Below are 21,104 nucleotides of genomic sequence, written 5' to 3' on the forward strand. Positions count from 1 at the left end.
GGGAACTGAAACCCCCTCTACTCAGTTGACCTCCCGAGGCTGAGTGGACCCCGTTCCAGCCCTTGTACCACTTTTCGAATTTTGTGGCAGAGCCGGGAATCGAACCGGGGTCTCCGGGGGTGGTAGCTAATCACACTAACCACTACAACACAGAGGTGGACTTATTTATTTATTTATTTATTTATTTATTTATTTGCTGATGGAGTACGGCGGGTCTCCTTTCAGGCGGGGATATGTGTTGCGATGATTTCAGGTGGTGGTGGTGATTATTGTTTTAAGAGGAAGTACAACTCGGCAACCATCCTCTATATAACACTAATCAGAGGGAAAAATGGGAGGGATCGACACTTCGAAAAATGAAGTTATCGGCCAAAGGAAGGGGCCACGAAGGGCGTGAAACTGAAAGACTCCTTAGGCCTCCATACGTAATTCCGTCAGGGTAGGAAAAGAACAAGAGTTGACCAAGGGAGGTCGGATATGATAGATGAAAGTGAGGAGCCTGGCACAAGTAAGTGGAAACAATTCCAGGACTCAGCTAAGGGCCCCGTGGTCGCAACCCACGCTCCAAAGTTCAGAGCCCCTTTTAGTCGCCTCTTACGGCAGGAAGGGGGTACCGTGGGTGTTATTCTACCACCCCCACCCACAGGTGTAAAGGGTGGGAAGGAAGAGACTGTGGCAGATGGACAAAACTGTCCAGGTATTTAGGTGAGAATGGTCAGGACAGCCAACTCGCCTCCCGAATGTAGAGTTGTACCGTAGCGATCTACTCGGAGAGTTGCAAGGCTAGCCAAAACTAGAAACCTAGTTTTAACCGCTGGAATGCTCCTACATTATTAGAGATCGATATCTTTATGCTGGTACTTTCCTACAGTCGAGGCGCGGCACTTAGGAATAAACATGGCGGCCGCTGTCTGCTCGATAACAACGAACAGTTTGGATGTGTACTCTTAGGGAAAAGTTTACTTAATAGATGGCGTGTGTAACTTATTTTTAGCTTGTAGTCCACGTATTTTTAAATGTTTTTTTAGTGTTATATTTTGCTACCAGATGTCAGGAAAAGTCCCTTGTCAATTGAGGATAATGTTGACGTGTTTTTTTAATCCTCTTCGTTTTATTTCGGACAACTGTTGAGTGCGTAAAGAAGTTGAGGATATTTTTAAACACAATATCCTGTACATTCACTGGTTTCGTGTAAATATGAAAGGCAAGCTTTCAATATTGGCTTGTGTTTAGTGTTGATTGAAATGTTGCGTTGTTGTTCGCTTGTGTGTTCATCAGATTTTACAAGAAAAAGAATGTTCGATATTCATAAGGACTCTAAGGAAGTTTTATCGCTCGCCTTCAGCTACTGAACACATACGTGGGCTACTGTAATCCGAGTTTCTTCCGTAGAAAAAGATCCATGGAAGTAATAACCTTTCCTGCGATTTCGTGAGTTATTGTCCGCCTCTGTGGTGTAGTGGTTAGCGTGATTAGCTGCCACTCCCGGAGGCCCGGGTACGATTCCCGGCTCTGCCACGAAATTTGAAAAGTGGTATGAGGGCTGGAACGGGGTCCACTCAGCCTCGGGAGGTCAACCTCAGCCATCCTGGAAGTGGTTTTCCGTGGTTTCCCACTTCTCCTCCAGGCGAATGCCGGGATGGTACCTAAACATAAGGCCACGGCCGCTTCCTTCCCTCTTCCTTGCCTCTCCCTTCCAATCTTTCCCATCATTCCACAAGGCCCCTGTTCAGCATAGCAGGTGAGGCCGCCTGGGTGAGGCACTGGTCATTCTCCCCAGTTGTATCCCCGACCAAGAGTCTGAAGCTCCAGGACACTGCCCTTGAGGCGGTAGAGGTGGGATCCCTCGCTGTGTCCGAGGAAAAAGCCGACCCTGGAGGGTAAGCAGATGATGATGATGATAAACGGTTGTTAGGGCGTAATCAGTTAATTATCACTGATATGCACTTAGAGCTGTCACCCAGATAGCAGATTCCCTATCGCACTTTACCTAGTGTTTTCTGAATTATTTAAAAAAAACTTGGAAATTATGGAATATTTCCCTTGATAAATTATTTCAATTCCTAATTCCTCTTCCCATGTACCCAGATTGCTCCTATTGAATTTCAACGTTACTGTATATTCATATTATGATCATTTTTATCACCACTCACACTTATTCGTCTACTGATGTCATTCGACGCCATGTCTCCATTGACAACTCGGAACATACGGTACCACTTTGTCGAGCGTATAGTATATATATATAAATGATACGAGTAAACAAGTGGAATCAGAGGTAAGGCTTTTTGCGGATGATGTAATTCTCTATAGAGTAATAAATAAGTTACAAGATTGCGAGCAACTGCAACGTGACCTCGATAATGTTGTAAGATGGACAGCAGGCAATGGTATATTGAGTCAGGTTGTGAGTTTCACAAATAGGAAAAGTCCTCTCAGTTTTAATTACTGCGTTGATGGGGTGAAAGTTCCTTTTGGGGATCATAGGTGTTAATATCAGGAAAGTTCTTCACTGGGGTGATCACATAAATGGGATTGTAAATAAAGGGTACAGATTTCTGCACCTGGTTATGAGGGTGTTTAGGGGTTGTAGTAAGAATGTAAAGGAGAGGGCATATATGTCTCTGGTAAGACCCAGCTAGAGTATGGTTCCAGGATTACCTGATTCAAGGACTGGAAAAAATCCAAAGAAAAGCAGCTCGATTTGTTCTGGGTGATTTCCGACAAAAGAGTAGCGTTACAAAAATGTTGCAAAGTTTGGGCTGGGAGAATTGGGAGAAAGAAGACGAGCTGCTCGACTAAGTGGTATGTTCCGAGCTGTCAGCGGATAGATGGCGTGGAATGACATTAGTAGACGAATAATTTTGAGTGGCGTCTTTAAAAGTAGGAAAGATCACAACATGAAGATAAAGTTGAAATTCAAGAGGACGAACTGAGGCAAATTTTCATTTATAGGAAGGGGAGTTAGGGATTGGAATAACTTACCAAGGGAGATGTTCAATAAATTTCCAATTTCTTTGAAATCATTTAAGAAAAGGCTAGGAAAACTACGGATAGGGAATCTGTCACCTGGACGACTGCCTTAAATACAGATCAATATTGATTGATTGATCTATTGAGCTCGTCTCCTTACTCCAAAGTCACAAAGTTTGCAATATTTTCCGCTTGCCCAGGGGCGTAATGAATCGCTACGGGCCCACCCCCTCTCCTCAAATAAAAATCTATGAATAATAGAAATTAATTCTTCTTCTTCTTAATCTGCTTACGCTCCAGAATCGGTTTTTTCCTCGGACTCAGCGAGGGATCACACCTCTACCGCCTCAAGGGCAGTGTCCTGGAGCTTCAGACTGGGTCGGAGGATACAACTGGGGAGGATGACCAGTACCTCGCCCAAGCGACCTTACCTGCTATGCTGAACAGGGGCGTTGTGGGGGGTAGGGAAGTTTGGAAGGGATAGACAGGGAAGAGGGAAGGAAGCGGCCGTGGTCTTAAGTTAGGTACCGTCCCGGCATTTTCCTGGAGGAGAATTGGAAAACCACTTCCAGGATGGCTGAGGAGGGAATAGAACCCCCCTCTACTCAGTTGACCTCCCGAGGCTGAGTGGACCCCGTCCCAGCCCTCGTACCACTTTTCAAATGTCGTGGCAGAGTCGGGAATCGAACCCGGACCTCCGTGGGTGGCAGCTTATCACACTAACCACTACACCACAGAGGTGGACATATAAATTAATTACACGGGATTATTAGTCATCGTAACATAATGTTTAATAGGTTTTATTTGAAAGTCTCCGTGTTTGTTTGTTTGTTTCTTCTAATCACTACTAGCTGCATTTAGGGCAGTCACCCAGGTGGGGCCAACGGCTATACCATGTTGAATACACCGGCTCTCGTCCTATCACCGCAGTTAAGCAACATTGGGCGTGGTCGGTACTTGGATGGGTGACCGCTTGGTAACACCACGTGCCGTTGGCTCAATTCCCTTTTTGCCCTCGCTGGCGAGATGTAGTGTTTACAGTGCGCTATGTCTTCTGGTATGGGCTAGAGCAATTTGTTACTTTCATTGACCTGTCACAGTCTCATCCTTGACTTTGACAATATGAAAGTGACCGAGGTATGAGCGATGCTAGTAACAGCATTCCTTATGCAGCCAGTCCCTGTTATGATTGGTGTGAAAATATCGCCCATAGGGTCGGTTGGTGCATGCATTTCAGTGGGCTTGGCAGACTGATATGCAATAGCAACTTCTGGCTCGGTGAGGAAAGCAATGGGAAACTACCTCACTCCTCATTTCCCTAGTATGCCTCTTCAGTGACGCCTAGGCTGTCTATGATAGCCTTTGGTGGAGCTGTGCAGGACCAGACCAGCCTTCGGGCTGAATACCCAACATACCCAGGTGGCATATTCCCTTTTCTTAAATGATTCCAAAGAAATTGGAAATTTCTTGAACAACTCCCTTCCTAAGGTTTTCCAATCCCTAACTCCCCTTCATATAAGCGAATATTTGCCCCAATTTGTCCTCTTGAATTCCAGCTTTATCTTCATATTGTGATCTTTCCTATCACTCATCACTCAAACTTATTCGTCTACTGATGTCATTTGACGCCATGTCCCCATTGACAACTCGGAACATACCACTTTGTCGAGCAGCTCGTCTCCTGTCTCCCAAGTCTTCCCAGCTCAAACTTTGCAACATTTTCGTGACGCTACTCTTTTGTCGGAAGTCATGGAGAGACAGAGGGACACAGGAGTTACCGCGGAGTTGGAGGAGTTCACTTGGCAATACGAATCTACGCTTACTGCAATGAACTGAGCGCCCCAGACATAATGAGCAGGAGCCGCCCCTTATCTTCTTCACAGAAATAACTGGCTCCTGTACCCGCTACTGTTTCTATAATTGAGGTAGTTAAGTGACAGAACACCTTAACTAAGACTGTAATGTTATAGTTGATGAGTTTTACGGACTTAGGACAGTGCATATTAAATTTGTGAAAAATCGCTAAGTGATGGGAAAAATTGTCGTTTACAATTAAAATCTGCACACCAAGTGCTGTATAAATCAGTTGAAATATTTCACACAATGTTCAATGACCTCAATTTTGCAGGCTGTATAATTTATCCAGTATTGGCAGGTAAGTTTCAGTCCTGAAATTTTCTCTTCAAGCACAACTTCTTCCGCATCACCATAGTGTTGATATTTGAAATTATTAATTTCAGGATTAAGTCAATGTTACCTCGTTCCGTTGTCGCAGGGTCTAAAACGCATGGCGTCCATAGGTCGGTGCTGCATATTCCGGTGGTGACTCTACCTAAATCAATGTTTTTACATCTAGTGTGTTTATTTGTAGAGAAACGAAATGATGATTAAAAATATTCGAAACAATGAACAGTTTTACTCCCTTCGGCCAAGCCGAATGTATCATTTCCATTATCTTTCTTGCGTCACATACTTTGTTTGTTGACCCCATGAGACGTCGGCCACTAGAAATGTAATGTTATCTCTTGGCAGTTCATGTCACCCATGAGAGAGAAATGGCGTAATATGCTATGGTATTATCATCCTTGATTGATTCTGAGCGCTGGGTGACGGATATCTCGAAAAGTGATTTGTGAGTCATGATCTCAAAGAATTACCGTATCATATCTCCGATATTTCATTTTCGCAAGAACTATTCAGACAATTGAAAGAGTTGACTAAAAACATCCGGAATTAGCTGCCGGTGAATCATGAGACAATGAGCAGTTTGCTAAGCGACAAACATTTTCATTAATAGTCTGATATCCGTGATTTTCATCCACTATACACTTCCTTTGATCACGGAGAATACTATTCCCTGCTAGATACTCTCTGAATATCAACCCTTCCCAGCTTCTGAACATACTCAACAGATGGCAGAACGTTCTTAATAACTTACATGCTGCTAAGGTAGAACAGTCTACGTACGTGCAGACAGGAAGGTATCCAGTCGCTAGCTTGCTGTATGGCCATTAATAAAGCGCAGGGACAAACTTGAAAAAATGGGTAGTCTTACTTAACCGAACCAGTATTCAGCCGCGGCCAATTGAATGTTGCACTGTCTCGGGCAAGATCGTTTGAAAATGTTAAGAATGATCGAATGATACTCTTCCAGTGTTGTTGCACCAGCGGCTCGGCTATCCGCTTCATTGGGCTGAGTGGCTCAGGCGCTGGCCTTCTAACCCCAACTTGGCAGGTTCGATCCTGGTTCAGTCCGGTGGTATTTGAAGGTGCTCAAATACGACAGCCCCGTGTCGGTAGATTTACTGGCACGTAAAATAACTCCTGCGGGACTAAATTCCGGCACCTCGGCGTCTCCGAAGACCTTAAAAAGTAGTTAGTGGGACGTAAAGCAAATAACATTATTAGCTTCATTGGGAATCGCAAGCCTCCCCATTGCACCAAGGTCACATGGCTCGCAGGGAAGGGTCCCTTCAGTCAATACTGATCTGCATTTAGGGCAGTCGCCCAGGTGGAAGATTCCCTATCTGTTGTTTTCCTAGCATTTTCTTAAATGATTTCAAAGAAATTTTAAATTTATTGAACGTCTCCCTTGGTAAATTATTCCAATCCCTAACTCCCCTTCCTATAAATGAATATTTGCACCAGTTTGTCCTCTTGAATTCCAAATTTATCTTCATATTGTGATCTTTCCTACTTTTATAAAAGCCACTGAAACTTATTCGTCTACTAATGTCATTCAACGTCATCTCTCCGCTGACAGCTCGAAACATACCACTTAGTCGAGCAGCTCTTCTTCTTTCTCCCAATTCTTCCCAGCCAAACTTTGCAATACTTTTGTAACGCTACTCTTTTGTCGGAAATCACCCAAACAAATCGAGCTGCTATTCTTTGGATTTTTTCCAGTTCTTGAATCAGGTAATCCTGGTGAGGGTCCCATACACTGGAACCATACTCTAGTTGGGGTCTTACCAGATTCATATATGCCCTCTCCTTTACATCCTTACTACAACTCCTAAACACCCTCATAACCATGTGCAGAGATCTGTACCCTTTATTTACAATCCCATTTATGTGATTACCACAATGAAGATATTTTCTTATATTAACACCTAGATACTTACAATGATCCCCAAAAGGAACTTTCACCCCATCAACGCAGTAATTAAAACTGACAGGATTTTTCCTATTTGTGAAACTCACAACCTGACTTTTAACCCCGTTTATCAACATACCATTGCCTGCTGTCCATCTCACAACATTTTTGAGGTCACGTTATATCAATCAATCAATACTGATCTGCATTTAGGGCAGTCGCCCAGGTGGCAGATTCCCTATCTGTTGCTTTCCTAGCCTTTTCCGAAATGATTTCAAAGAAATTGGAAATTTATTGAACATCTCCCTTGGTAAGTTATTCCAATCCCTAACTCCCCTTCCTATAAATGAATTCCAACTTTATCTTCATATTGTGATCTTTCCTACTTTTATAGACGCCATTCAAACCTATTCGTTACTAATGTCAATCCAAGCCATCTCTCCGCTGACAACTCGGAACATACCACTTAGTCGAGCAGCTCTTCTTCTTTCTCTCAATTCTTCCCAACCCAAACATTGCAACATTTTAGTAACGCTACTCTTTTGTCGGAAATCACCCAGTTGCTCACAATCTTGTAACTTATTAGTAGTGTGTTTGTGACAGTTCTGGAGCCTCCTCCTCCTCAGCAGGCTGCCCTTCCCGACGTCAGACTATTAGAATTAAGTATATAGGGAGCACGTAACAGGTGTACAACCAGAAGGCTGTACTTTTTTCTACACCAAACAATTGGGACTAATGGGATAGGGAGTGTTTAACAACCGTTATACTAACATGCTTCCCTTCCCTATACCAGGCCTTTAGGATTAATGACATAGGAGCATTTAACAGGCATTCAATTAGCAGGATGCCCTTCCCTACGCCAGACCGTTACGATTACGCAATCGGAGGTATATAACAGGCGTTCAATTAGCAAGCTGCCCTTCCCTACGCCAGGCCGTTAAGATGAATGCGATAGGGAGCATTCCAGAGGTGATAAAGGAGGTATTCAACGGATATTCAGTGACGCATTCAAAGGAGATGGAATTCGGTATAAAAACAAGAGAGTTTTTCTTAATATGTTTATTACAAATACATATAAATAAGTGAAAAGCATATTGTACAGCATAATCTTATTTACTACATTATTAATCACTTTACATTATTGATAACACAGTATCTACAACAATGTTGTACAAGTACACTTCATCTAACAAAACAAAATTATCGTACATAAACTAAATGTAAACCTATGTGAAGTAATAATGGTCAATGAGACTATTACCCCAGGCTAGAGTATCTGTTGAGTTAGGTATAATAAATCTCTTATTATCATCATTACTTAGAGCAACTTTGTTTATTAACTGAGTATAAAGCTGATGATTAATGCTTTTAAAAACATACATTTTCTTCATTAATACTAGTGAACTATTGGTAATACAGTTCTTATAATCATCTACACTCAGATCATTCTCAACAACATTCTTCTTAATGCCTTTCAGTTTCTTAATTACTTTATCATTTTCAGGTATAATGCAGTATGATTTAGCTTTAGTGCCTACAAAACTGTTATCGAGTTTTCCTTTGAATTCATCTTTCATTTTCTCAAGAACTTTTTTGTTAACTCGTGGGAGGTTATAAACATTATTTTCTGGGTAGTCACTTGTATCAAACCTGTCTAGATCTGGTTTTATATCATTATAAATGTCATTTGTTTTAATCTCATATATGAAAGAATCAGTGTCTGTGTAGAGCAGCTTTACATTTTCAGCGTACTTCTTCTTCATATATTCATAGTGAAAATCGTACATGAGTGTTTTGGATAATTCAAGAACTGTAAAACCTACATAGATTGGTTTGTCATAGGTTACTTTTAATCGATTCATTTGTATTACAACTAAATCTTCATGAATAATTGCACAGCTATGGAAGTTTGGTTTACTTATTAAGTTGTTTGCACCATATCTTTTACCAACATTCTCCCATTTTGTAACTAATTTTACGTCTACTCTTTTATCAACATTTTCAATAGTTTTCCCGAAGACTGAATTAATCATGAGTTTGTAGAAGTCTTTCTCAAAAGCATTTGTAGACATCATTCTTAAATTAGTATTGAAATCGATGTAGGGTCTTAGCCATGGTGACTGGTGAAATTCAAGAACCCGATGAATTTTGGTAAGCTTCAACCCATTTTGCAAACATTGTTTCAAGTTACGGTAGTGTATTACATACTTAAATTTATCATTTAAATTTGCAATTAACATGTTCGTTTTTGATGTGATATATGGAGATTTTATATTCTCAGGGCAAAATGGATAATCATTATGAAATTCATGCAGCTCTTTCGGGTATTGGAGACTAACTTCAAGAATGTATCCTTTGTCAGCTTCGTCATCTATGTTTTGAACCTCTAAATTCTCAATTTCACTTTTCGATAGCCAGCGGAAACTATTTAGTGGTAGATATTGACTCATAGCCCATCCGTACTGATTATTTGCATCTAGATAAACAATATACTTTGACTCTTTACCTGGATCATAATTAGACATATATTTGTTGTTAGCCGCAGAAAATCGCTTAGAGCATTGACTTAAACCACCACGAATATTTGATTTTATGAAATGTACCATGTCAAGATCAGTTAGTAATTCCATATTCACCTGTGTGTATTTTAACATAGCATCCCAACTTAAACCCGGTGCCGTATAATACTGACAAGGGTCAAGGTTGTATGTTTTGATGCAAACATCACGAAAATTTTCGAAAACATCAGCTAATAATAGAACATCTGTTTTTAGATATAAATCAGAGTATTCACCTAGCGTTTCAATGCAAAACTGTTCCCAGATACGGTGTGCATGAAAATAGTCTTCTTCAGTAATTTCAGTTAAATTTAGAGAGCTGTAAAATGACTCTTTTGATGGTAAAGAGCGTTCTTCAAGACGCTCTGCACTATCAATAAATTCATAAGGAAATACACCTTTACGTCTAATTAAATTAAACTCCTCATCGTTCGGAAAGAAGCGCCGAATTTCTGTGAATTGTTCTGAGTGTAAATTACTGGAAAGCTGATCAAGACTTGATGGCATGAAGCGTAATGAGTCAATAAATTTTAGTTTGATGGTATATTTATCATTCACTTTTAAGAATTTTGTAAATGAAATATATCGCTCTTTGTTCTGAGGGATCAGGTCAGTTCTCTCATCTGAAGCTCCAAATTCTTTAATAATGAAGTGCGAGTCGTAACCGGATAAATTATGTAGTATAACAGGGATGAATTTAGGAGTTTTATACTTCAAATTACAGCTATTATGGGCAGGAAATCTATACAATCCAGTCAAATGGTCATGATCAAAGACCTTGGGATCATTTTCTAAAAACTCTTTCCCACAAATACTACAATTTGTAGCACTTTCATGTTGTTGTAGCTCTGCCTCAGTAAGAGGTTTCATGGGAATTTCAGTATTTAAAATATGACCAAGACGTACTACATCTCTCTCAAGCATTTTCATAAACGTTTCAGGAGCATTTTTTCCTCTGTACTGCTCAAACTTATTTAGTGAGCTATCGTACCTACACTTGATATAATACGCGAAGCTATATGGTTCATGTATGTGAGTAGTGTTGGTAAAAGATATGTTTGGATCTGATGAACTTGTTTTCAGTGAACATGGCTTCAGTACAGCCTCAAAGTCAGTGTATATAACAAACGGTACCTCCATTTGCTTATTATAACTTTCGAATTTTAGAATCGCTTTTTCAGGAGTAGGTAAGAATGTACACACTTGATTACAGTCTTGTTTGGAGTGTCTATTTAACAGATCCTCATTTTGGAAATACTGTAAGCATCCATCACATAACCACTTTTTACCATCATGTTTTGATAACTGACTACAAACAAGTCGACTTAAATTTTTTATCCAACAATAATGAGAAATTTCACCATCTTCTATGTACAGTAGATTGATATGCGTACCTTTCCTTTCATTCGTAAAATACAAAGGACCAACTATACTACCCTTTTCTATTCCATACACATTAATACTAATATTATTTAGCTTTTCAAAGCGTCTAATGTCTTTTAACTGCATTGGAAATTCTAATCCATCAAGATTCAGCCGTGACGAATAGTGGGGATACGATGATGTTCTAGCAGATGAAGATTTTGCTGGGTGTAATCCTGATAACACTGCCCATGCGAAACATGCCTGGTCGTTATTCTGGACATTTACTACTGCTTTTTTCTTCTTTATCCATGTTGGTAAATCAATGTATGATGATCCTCGCAAAGGATTGTATTTATTAATGTTGACCTCTAGATATAACACGTTAGCTAATGACCATCCTGAGTCTCTTTCTTGAAAGTCCTCACTTTTGGAAATAATAACACTTACTAAATGTTGGTAAACTGTGGAGAAAGTTGTTGATTCACTAATAATTTTATTTTCACTGTTGAAGGATTTAATATCTGTAATTTCACCTTCGCTATTGCTTTTGACATATGATCCAAACAGCTCGAAATTTACTTTGAAGGCTTTGTGCTTCGCTTGCGCATTTTGTAGTAAGCAAAGTACTTTAGGTTGAACACGTTTAAAGAACGTTTCAATACTCTGAGTTCTTTCACTACTGCGAAGCCTGTAACTTGCGATTCGACATTTAAAAGCACTATTGATTTCCTCTATGTTTTTATCATCCGTTTCACTACATGCATTATTTCTATGCATATTGCTCCGTAAATGACCATGAAGGTTGGAGATAAGTACATCTGCATCACACACGTTACAATGTGTCATTATTGGTTCAACACCTTCATCATGAAATCGTTTTATCTTCTTTGGAGTACAACTTTCTTCACACAATTCAGAACTGGTATATTTCCGCTTATTAGTTTGCTGAGATTTACTCTCGGTTTGTGTAGATTCTTTCTTACTCGATGATTCTGAAGTATTATATAACCACTCCTGTTGATGTACGTCTGCTATGTGAGACTGAAGCTCTTTCGTATCATGGAAGAATTGTTTACAGGTTTCACATTGTACAGATGTTGATTGCACATGTTTAGAGTTAATGTGACGTTCAAGATTATCATGTCTGTTGAATGTGTCAGTACAGTTAACACAAACAATAGTTTTTGAGTTATGTTGAATCCTTTTATGACGCTGAAGGTTATCACGTCTTGAAAACTCTTTAGCACACAGATCACACTGGAACATACTGGTTACTTAGGAAATGATTTCTTCAGTTCAGTAGTTGTCAGCAAACTGATGATTAGATACTAGACAAGTGCTTATTCACGACAGTAGAAATCCATGCGGTCTTTTAGGTAATTAGCACCTAACTGATGATTATACAGCAGACTGAATCTCTTGTCGAATAGCTTTGGTGCACTCTGAAAGGAGAAGTGAACACGTTAGTAGCCAACATCAGACTAGTGATTAAGCACGCAACGTTGGCTTTCATATGTTTCATATATTACCCATCAGGCACTGCCTCTTCGATGTCTTGAATAAATGACATTTTTTAGTTTTTTCAACACATTACTTCATTACTCTTTATGCACTATGTGTAGGCTAGAAGTTACACATATACATGTAATAAATATAACACTGTGAACTTTTTAATCTCACAAGAATATTAAGCCCTACAAAATAGCCTTTTTTACAGATTTATAAACTATTTGCAACAGTGATATTTCAAATATAGATGTTTTGTAAGCCAATCAGGACGTCAGAATGTAGAAAAACTACCATTAACACCACTGCGAGGGTTGTAGCCCCGTCTGACCGAAGTGTAGCAAGTTTCTCTACGCCCCTCTGAGAGGGTTCTAACATCGACCGATCAAAGCTCACATACCTTACAAAATGTATGTGGAAGACAAGCTCAACTAAAATTAACTACAATGCTGTACGTAAACTCTCATCGTTGACATACCAACGAGGTTTGCAAGCTCGGATGACAAGTATGTCTCAGAGGTCTACTCTCCCTTCGTAAAGGGCACCGCGCAGTATAGTTAAGTTTAGAGGAACAAGCATAATTTTTTGATGTAAAATATGACTGACTTGAGTTGAAAAATATATATCGTAATAGCAACATTTTGAAGGTATATGTGTTGTAAGCCAATCAGGACGTTAGAATGTAGAAAAACTACCATTAACACCACTGCGACGGTTGTAGTCCCGTCCGACCGAAGTGTAGCAAGTTTCTCTACGCCCCTCTGAGAGGGTTCTAACATCGACCGATCAAAGCTCACATACCGTACCTTACAAAATGTATGTGGAAGACAAGCTCAACTAAAATTAACTACAATGCTGTACGTAAACTCTCATCGTTGACATACCAACGAGGTTTGCAAGCTCGGATGACAAGTATGTCTCAGAGGTCTACTCTCCCTTCGTAAAGGGCACCGCGCAATATAGTTAAGTTTAGAGGAACAAGCATATATTATGTATAACAATTTTTTAATGTTATGATTTCAGGAAAAGACATCTGTTTTAAGCTCACTAGTTCAAATAATTAATAACATGTGTATAGCTACCTGCAGCTGTGAGAGGGGATACTGCTGTAGTCAATTGGAGTATCTACGTAGAGAACGTAGTCACACAGCTACTAAATTATCTGTAAAAAGAAAAACATACTATTTGAAAAAACTTAATCTGGTACATAACTCAATATATCAGGTACAATTTTTAATAATAATTAAAAAATAATAATATTAGTAACCAAAATCCTAAAAATAATGGTTGGAGGGTGGATTAGTCTATATCATCTGTTAAGGGATTATTTTTAATGATTTTTAAGCTAAACATTAATTTTCTAGCACCAACCGTTTAGGAGATATTACATTTTTAATTTAAGGGTTGTTTTCACCCCTAACTTGCTTTTGACTCTAAAAGTCATCTAGAATATACTCCAGTACCAAATTTCAACATTTAAAGCTATTTTCACCCCAAAAACCTAAAATAATGCTTGGAGGGTGGATTAGTCTATAGCACCCGTTAAAGGATTATTTTTTAGTAATTGTTAAACTAAACATTCATTTCTAGGACCAGCGGTTTAGGAGATATTAAATTTTCAATTTAAGGGTTGTTTTCACCCCAACTTGATTTTGACTCTAAAAGTTATCTAGAGTATACTCCGATACAAAATTTTAACATTTTAAGCTATTTTTGTTCCAAAAACCTAAAATAATAGTTAGGGGGTGGGTTGGTGTATATCATCTGTTAAAGAATTATTTTTGATAATTTTTAAGCTAAACATTAATTTTCTAGGACCAGCTGTTTAAGAGATATTAATTTTTCAAGTTAAGGGTTGTTTTCACCCTGACATGCTTTTAACTCTAAAAGTTGTTTAAAGTATATTCAGATTCACATTTATAACATTGTATGCTATTTTTGCCTAGAAACCTAAAGTAACAGTTAGAGGGTGAGTTAGTGAGGCTGATAGCCTTGAAGTTTATGAGAAAATAGTTAATCTGTTTCAATATAATAATAATAATAATAATAATAATAATAATAATAATAATAATAATAATAATTTATAGGCCTTACGTTCGACTAACTACTTTTACGGTTTTCGGAGACGCTGAGGTGCCGAAATTTTGTCCTGCAAGAGTTCTTTTACGTGTCATTAAATCTACCGATACGAGGCTGACGTATTTGAGAACCTTTAAATACCACCGGACTGAACCGCGATCGAACCTGGGGTTAGAGGGCCGGCGCCTCAAGACGCCTCAACCGTCTGAGCCACTCAGGCCGACTTTAATAGAATAGCTACTGTGTCAGTTCGTAGACTGACCAATGTTTATCAGTCTACACTAAATGTTGCAGGTCGTTATTTCGGTACTTATACACTCCTCAACTGAAATTAGAATACGTTACTGATTCAAGCGTTCTTACAAAAACTACAGTATATATATCGAACTCCGTAGAGAAAGCATGCAAGATCTCGAATAGAGCGGAAGTACTTACGCGCTGCTGCTTCTTCCCGATGTTATTCAAGACGCGGTCACTGACAAACTGATTATTATTTGCAATACACCGCTCTGATATATATATAGACGTCATCGCCTACAAGCTGTAACCTGCACAAGTGCACACGACCGGTGACCTTACTGCCAACAAGCTATGACCTGCACAACTGCACATGTCACCGCCGACAAGCTGAGATTTGAAGTGTTAGAGACGAATGCTGGGATGGTTGCTAACTTAAGACCACGGTCACCTCCCACCCAATCCTAGCCCTACTACAAATACACGCGCTACTAGACACTGCAATGACACAGGTAATCAAAGAAATTCTACATACATACAAGTACATGAGGCTGATGACCACGATATATTCAAACTTATACATAAAGTAACAAGGGCTTTATAAAACTACTGTTATTGTCAGAGCATGAAGCGAATAGTTAATAATAATAATAATAATAACACATGTATACTTCAGTTACTCCATACTTTTTAACACACATCGCCAAGCGAAGAAAAGATCAGTAAAGGAATGAAATGAATACTTACAGAAGGCTAATTTCAGATGTCACGTCTAGGATGTCGTTTCTTCTCAAGGTCACCACGTCACTAGTACGTAAATAATCCTCCTCGCGTTTTACTCCCTTCTTATAAACGACATTGAGCGCTGGAATATTAAAGGTGCTAAGTAGTCATATTACAGTACACCAAAGCCATTTTAGTTAACATTTTAGTTTAAACAGAATTTTGATCTCCTAATATATCAAGACGACACCAAAAAGGTATTATTATTAAATTAGTTGAATTACAAATATTAGAAGCATGATTTTATTATCAAAATAGGCTGGACATGTCAAGTAATTAAATGACCTTGGTCTTCTTGCTGTGCAGTTCTCTAAGAGAAAACAAGTTAATATTTATGTTACGTAACTCAACCGTAGTAGGCTATGACTGCTTATAATAATTATACTACTACTACTACTACTACTAATAATAATAATTGCGGCCAGTATCGAGTAATCGGGAGATAGTAGGTTCGAGTCCCCACTGTCGGCAGTCCTGACGATGGTTTCCGTGGTTTTCTATTTTCACATCAGGCAAATGCCGAGGCTGTAGGCTACCTTAATTAAGGCTACGGCCGCTTCCTTCCAATTCCTAGGCCTTTCCTAACCCATGGTCGCCATAAGACCTATCTGTGTCGGTGTGATGTAAATAACATTCCAGCCAGGCAGTCGAGACTGACGAAAGTTTAGTGGCTAAACACACCCAGAAGAACAAGAGGCTCGAAGCTTTGCGGAGATAAAATTGCGCGCAGGATTACAGTGTGTACGGATGAGACCGCCACGCAGTGCGGCGAGTCACCGGCTGCTACAAACAGGAGAGCAGAAGGAAGTAAGAGTACAAGGTAGACCAGTATGAGGTAATGAGTTAATACACGTACGTCCTACGGAAACCATCGTCATTGTTTTCTCTTAGAGAACTGCACAGCAAGAAGACCAAGGTCATTTAACTACTTGACATGTCCAGCCTATTTTGATAATAAAATCATGCTTCTAATATTTGTAATTCAACTAATTTAATAATAATACCTTTTTGGTGTCGTCTTGATATATTAGGAGATCAAAATTCTGTTTAAACTAAAATGTTAACTAAAATGGCTTAAATTTTTCGACTTCCTGACGTTGAATAGAACCCACGACCTTCCGGGTCAACAGAGCACGGCCCTTACCGCCTCGGCCAAGCATCCGCTATAAATGACTAATACTATACAGGCTACACTGTGCAACTAATATTACAACATAAACAATATAAAAGTCTTGGTGCTACGCACACAATTTGTCTCAAAAACCATTTTTATTAAATCAAAATTGTACCGGTCGGTACACCTCTACGACGCAAGTTCAAATCTTGCGCCAATTGAAACTCCTCTACAGGAGAAACTCTGAACTTTAAAAACGGAATCAACTCAACTGTTTATCAGAAGATGTTATTGGGTGTGTTTGAATTGCTTTTGTTGGTCAACAAGTGTGGACGTTCTCTAACAGATGTCTCTAATAAAAAATTATGATAATGCACTCTGGTGCGAAGGAATGAACTTTCTTGGAGAAATTTTGTATTCATAAGTTTTGTCTTTACTAACTTTTGTTCTTTCATTTGAGGGTTGGCAATATTAAGCTTTATTTCCGCCTGTTTTGAATTTAACCAATCCTAAATTTCTGTAATTAATTTCTCACCAATAAGGTGTTTCTTGATCGATTTGTGTGTAACGTTTGCTGTTAGCCAATAAACTTTTGTAGGCGGGTCTTAATCATTCATGAAAAGTCTCGAATTTTCCGCGAGGGTATAAAAACTGCTAATTTTCTTGTCTCCGGGCCACTTCAACAACATCTTGCTTAGTGTGTGGATATGTAGCAGGGGGCGGGAAGCGCCTCTTTCTTCGGGCAACAGATCTTCAAAAGGTAATGGCGATTTAACATCTTTTCTTGCTAGCTCAGCAGTTTAACTCGCGGGGAAGGTTCGAAACCTTTAATATGTAACCAACCTTTTCAAAATGTAAATCCCATTTTAGTCTATGTAAAAACTACTAATATCTTTAACTGTAAAGCGGGGATAGAGAGTGTTTTACCCTCTCGAGCTCCCCTTCATTTTGAAGTTGAGGTGACTACGTTTTCATAACCGTTTCTTCTTTTCCTTAATGTATTAAAGTTTTCTCATACGAGTCACCTCCCTAGCTTGGGATTAGCCCCTGTGTAATCGGCCTAGCGCCACTTAGGTTTTAAAATGTGTATTTAGGAGTGCTAATTCACGCCTCCATCCTTTTTGCGTTTTGGGCCATTTAAATTAACCTAGTATTTGCCCACTAAGGCCCAGTAGATTGGGTACGAGGTACCCCTGTTTCTTTATAAGTTATGCCTTGATGGCAATTTAGTGTAATAATCTGTTATTGCCTTTATAGGCTCGAAAGATCGAGAGCGGGTTAGCTCTTTATGGTGTTGTGGTAAAAGTGCCTTAGAGAGGCTTGAGATGTGAAGTTGGGAGTAAGTGCTCCATGTAATGAGGGGCGTTCTGCCCTTTGGTATTTTGTGGTTGTGAGCTGAGAGCTCAAGGGTTGACGAATTTGGTTTCATAGCCCAGAAATTGTAAAGACCCCGTAACTTGTGCTTTCTTTTGTAAAGTTGCATTGTACCTGATTTTCTTTGCTATTTCACTTAGTGAAAATTGTTAAATGTTGTTATCTGTTGAAAATATAACCTTTATTTAAATTTTAATTTCATCTTTAAGACTTGTAGTTAGACCCATTCCAGCCCGCACCTTCTTTCACCTCTGCTGATCCACCAAAACCTCGGAACAAATGGTAGCAGAGTGTGGTTGAATGGGTCTCATTTAGCCCCCTTTGACGGCTAAACATTGCTTTGCTTTTGAACTTCAACCATTTTCTCAGTAGCTGGAATGTTTCGATTTTTCTAAATTTGTAAAGTTCTGTCATCATGTCCGGTCCTCGCGATGTCCTCCATCCCGGCTATTTGCGCAAGGAGGAATTGATCTATGAATTCACAATTAGAAATGTTCAATCTGGAGGTACGGTTGCGGTAGATACCAATACGCTTAAAGATTCCCTTGATTTGCCTATTACCATCCCAACTTTTGGAGAGAAAGATATTGACGATGCTCTCTCCACGATCACTGATAATGCTACTGAGCTAGCATCTGTAGTTAGTTTTTTGAAGGGGGTGATCCATCACCTAATCAACTCAAACGTGTTCAAGCTAGATTGTACCATTTTTCCAATAGAGTTAGTGACCTATTATCTCTTAAGTTGAGTGACATTCAAGGAAAGGAGGCTAGTGCTCTTCTCGAAAACCTTTCCAAATTGTCCAGTAAGGTTAGCCTATTGTTAACTGGAGCAGTACCCCCCAAAACCGACCAACCCACTCTGGTAAACGTAGTTAGCGAGGAAGAGTCTTCTAAAGGAGAAGAAAATAGGAAATCTGTAGAGTTCATCAAACCTCTGCCCCATTAGACAATGAATCTGAACGTCGTACCTCGTTGAATAATGCACCTTCTGAAACTGCTTCTCCGCCACTTAGGCCTCTACCTACTATGTCACCTGGCTTCAGCAGTTTGCTCCATCCTTTAGCAATGTTGCTCAGAGGTATTTCTAAGTTCTCCGTCAATTCCACCAGTGATGTTATTCCCTTTCTAAGATTTTTCGTTGAGTTTCAGGATCATGCTCTTGTTTTTTCTCTTTCTCCGTGTCAAATACTTCAAATTATTTACCCTTATTCCATTGGTGTCCTCTCAGACAAGATAGTTAGGGCAATTGCTAAACAATCATCCATAGAAGACTTCCATGCCCATCTGTTAGCTAATTTTATTCCGGCCCGAGCTAGGTCATCGCTAATTCAAAAGTACTACTACCGAGTACAGCGTCTGGTTGAAAACCTTGCCGACTTCATTCAAGATATTAAATTCTATACTAGGGTATTTGTTCTTCACTTCCCTGAAGATCAAATTGTACAAGCCATTGTGGAAGGCATTTCTCCATCATACAGGTCATATTTGTGCTTTGCGTCGCGTCCTCAAACTTTTGTCGAGTTAGAGGCTATGGCTGTATCAGCAGAAGGGATTAGATATGCGGACACATTACGGGTCGCAAAGGAGCCCCCTCCGTTCTCTAGTAATTTTCGGCCTCCACCTCGCCGACCCGTCACACCCCGTAAATGTTATGCTTGTGGTTCGGCCGATCATCTCCGAAACAAGTGCCCTTTAGTTAAATCTAGCGGGACAAGGAATGGAGCAGGGTCATCTCAAGGCTGTTTTAAATGCGGAGCGTTTTCCCATATTGCCAAGAATTGCCCGAATACTAAGAGCACCCCCTCCTGCTCAACTTCTGGTGCACATTCCAACATCACCAATAATCAAAAGTGACTAGTGGCATCGGCTGAGTCGGCGCAACCACCTTCTTCAGGCTCAGCCCCGGTTAAATCCGACCAGATCTCAGGGAAAACTCAGTCCTCTAATTTATCATTTGAAGGTCCCAAGGAATGTCTTAGGATTGCGGCGGATACTCCCGCACCGGTCCAATTTCTCAAAATTGAATTGAACAATGAGCCTGTAACTGCTCTTTTAGACTCAGGCAGTGTTTGTTCCATTATTTCGGCCGAGTGGTACTCTAAATTAAAATCTGTTTGTAAACTTCCTGATTTTCGCTCGTCTTTGGTTCAATGCGTTTCGGCAAACTCCTCTCCATTAGAAATTTTAGGTTTCCTGTATGCTAAAATTCGCATTTATAAATTTACTTGGAAAGCAAAATTGTTGGTGGCAAAACACTTGTCTTGCCCCATTATATTGGGAGCGGATTTCATGTCTCATTCCGGCCTAGTGCTCGACCTTCAGAGCAAGTCGTGCACTTTCAAATTTGCTAGTAATTTCAAAATCCCCTTACTTAAATGTAGTTCTGTATCATGTTCATCTATTTCGCCTACCCAGGATGAGATGTTGTTAGACCTTAGACATCTACCTGAGGAGCAGGCAGAGATTATTCGTAAGTTGTGTCAGTCGTTTCCAGATGTTTTCTGTGATACTCTTGGTGTTACTGACCTCATAGAATACAAGATCGAGGTCACGGATTCGATTCCTGTCCGCTTTCCACCTTATAGGCTATCTCCACCTAAAATGAAGGCTCTGAAAGAAATGATAGATCAGATGCTAAAAGATGGTATTATTCGCCCCTCTAAGTCGGCATATTCTTCACCTATTTTTCTAGTCCCGAAGCCCCAAGGTGGCTTCAGACCTGTGATTGATTACAGGGCTCTCAATCGGAAGGTGGTGTTACAATCGGTGCCCCTTCCCGACCTTCATTCTTGTTTCTCGTGGTTTCGGAAAGCTAAGTTCTTCACCATCTTAGACCTCAATCAGGCTTATAATCAGATACTTCTGGCGGAAGAATCTAAACATCTTACAGCGTTTGCCACTGATTGGAACTTGTATGAATACAACCGCGTGCCTTTCGTGTTGCCAACGGGAGCAGCCGTGCTTACGTGACTGTTAGACAGGGTCTTCTCCGACATCAAATTTGAGTATCTATACCA

At 39.8% G+C, this 21,104-nt stretch overlaps 1 long non-coding RNA gene and 1 pseudogene across 1 annotated transcript; one reads left to right on the forward strand and one right to left on the reverse strand.

Moving 5' to 3' along the window:
* The first annotated feature begins 3,852 nt into the window (after window positions 1-3,852).
* On the forward strand, window positions 3,853-3,971 carry LOC136859460 (5S ribosomal RNA; annotated as a pseudogene).
* Window positions 3,972-10,369: 6,398 nt separating this feature from the next.
* LOC137502800 (uncharacterized) lies at window positions 10,370-15,642 on the reverse strand. Its single transcript, XR_011018858.1, has 3 exons — window positions 15,562-15,642; window positions 13,581-13,660; window positions 10,370-12,434 (listed from the first exon to the last, which is right to left on the reverse strand). It is a non-coding gene; the product is annotated as an uncharacterized lncRNA (long non-coding RNA).
* Window positions 15,643-21,104: the final 5,462 nt, after the last annotated feature.

Source organism: Anabrus simplex, chromosome 1 (genome assembly GCF_040414725.1).
Source record: "Anabrus simplex isolate iqAnaSimp1 chromosome 1, ASM4041472v1, whole genome shotgun sequence".
Lineage (NCBI taxonomy): Eukaryota > Metazoa > Arthropoda > Insecta > Orthoptera > Tettigoniidae > Anabrus > Anabrus simplex.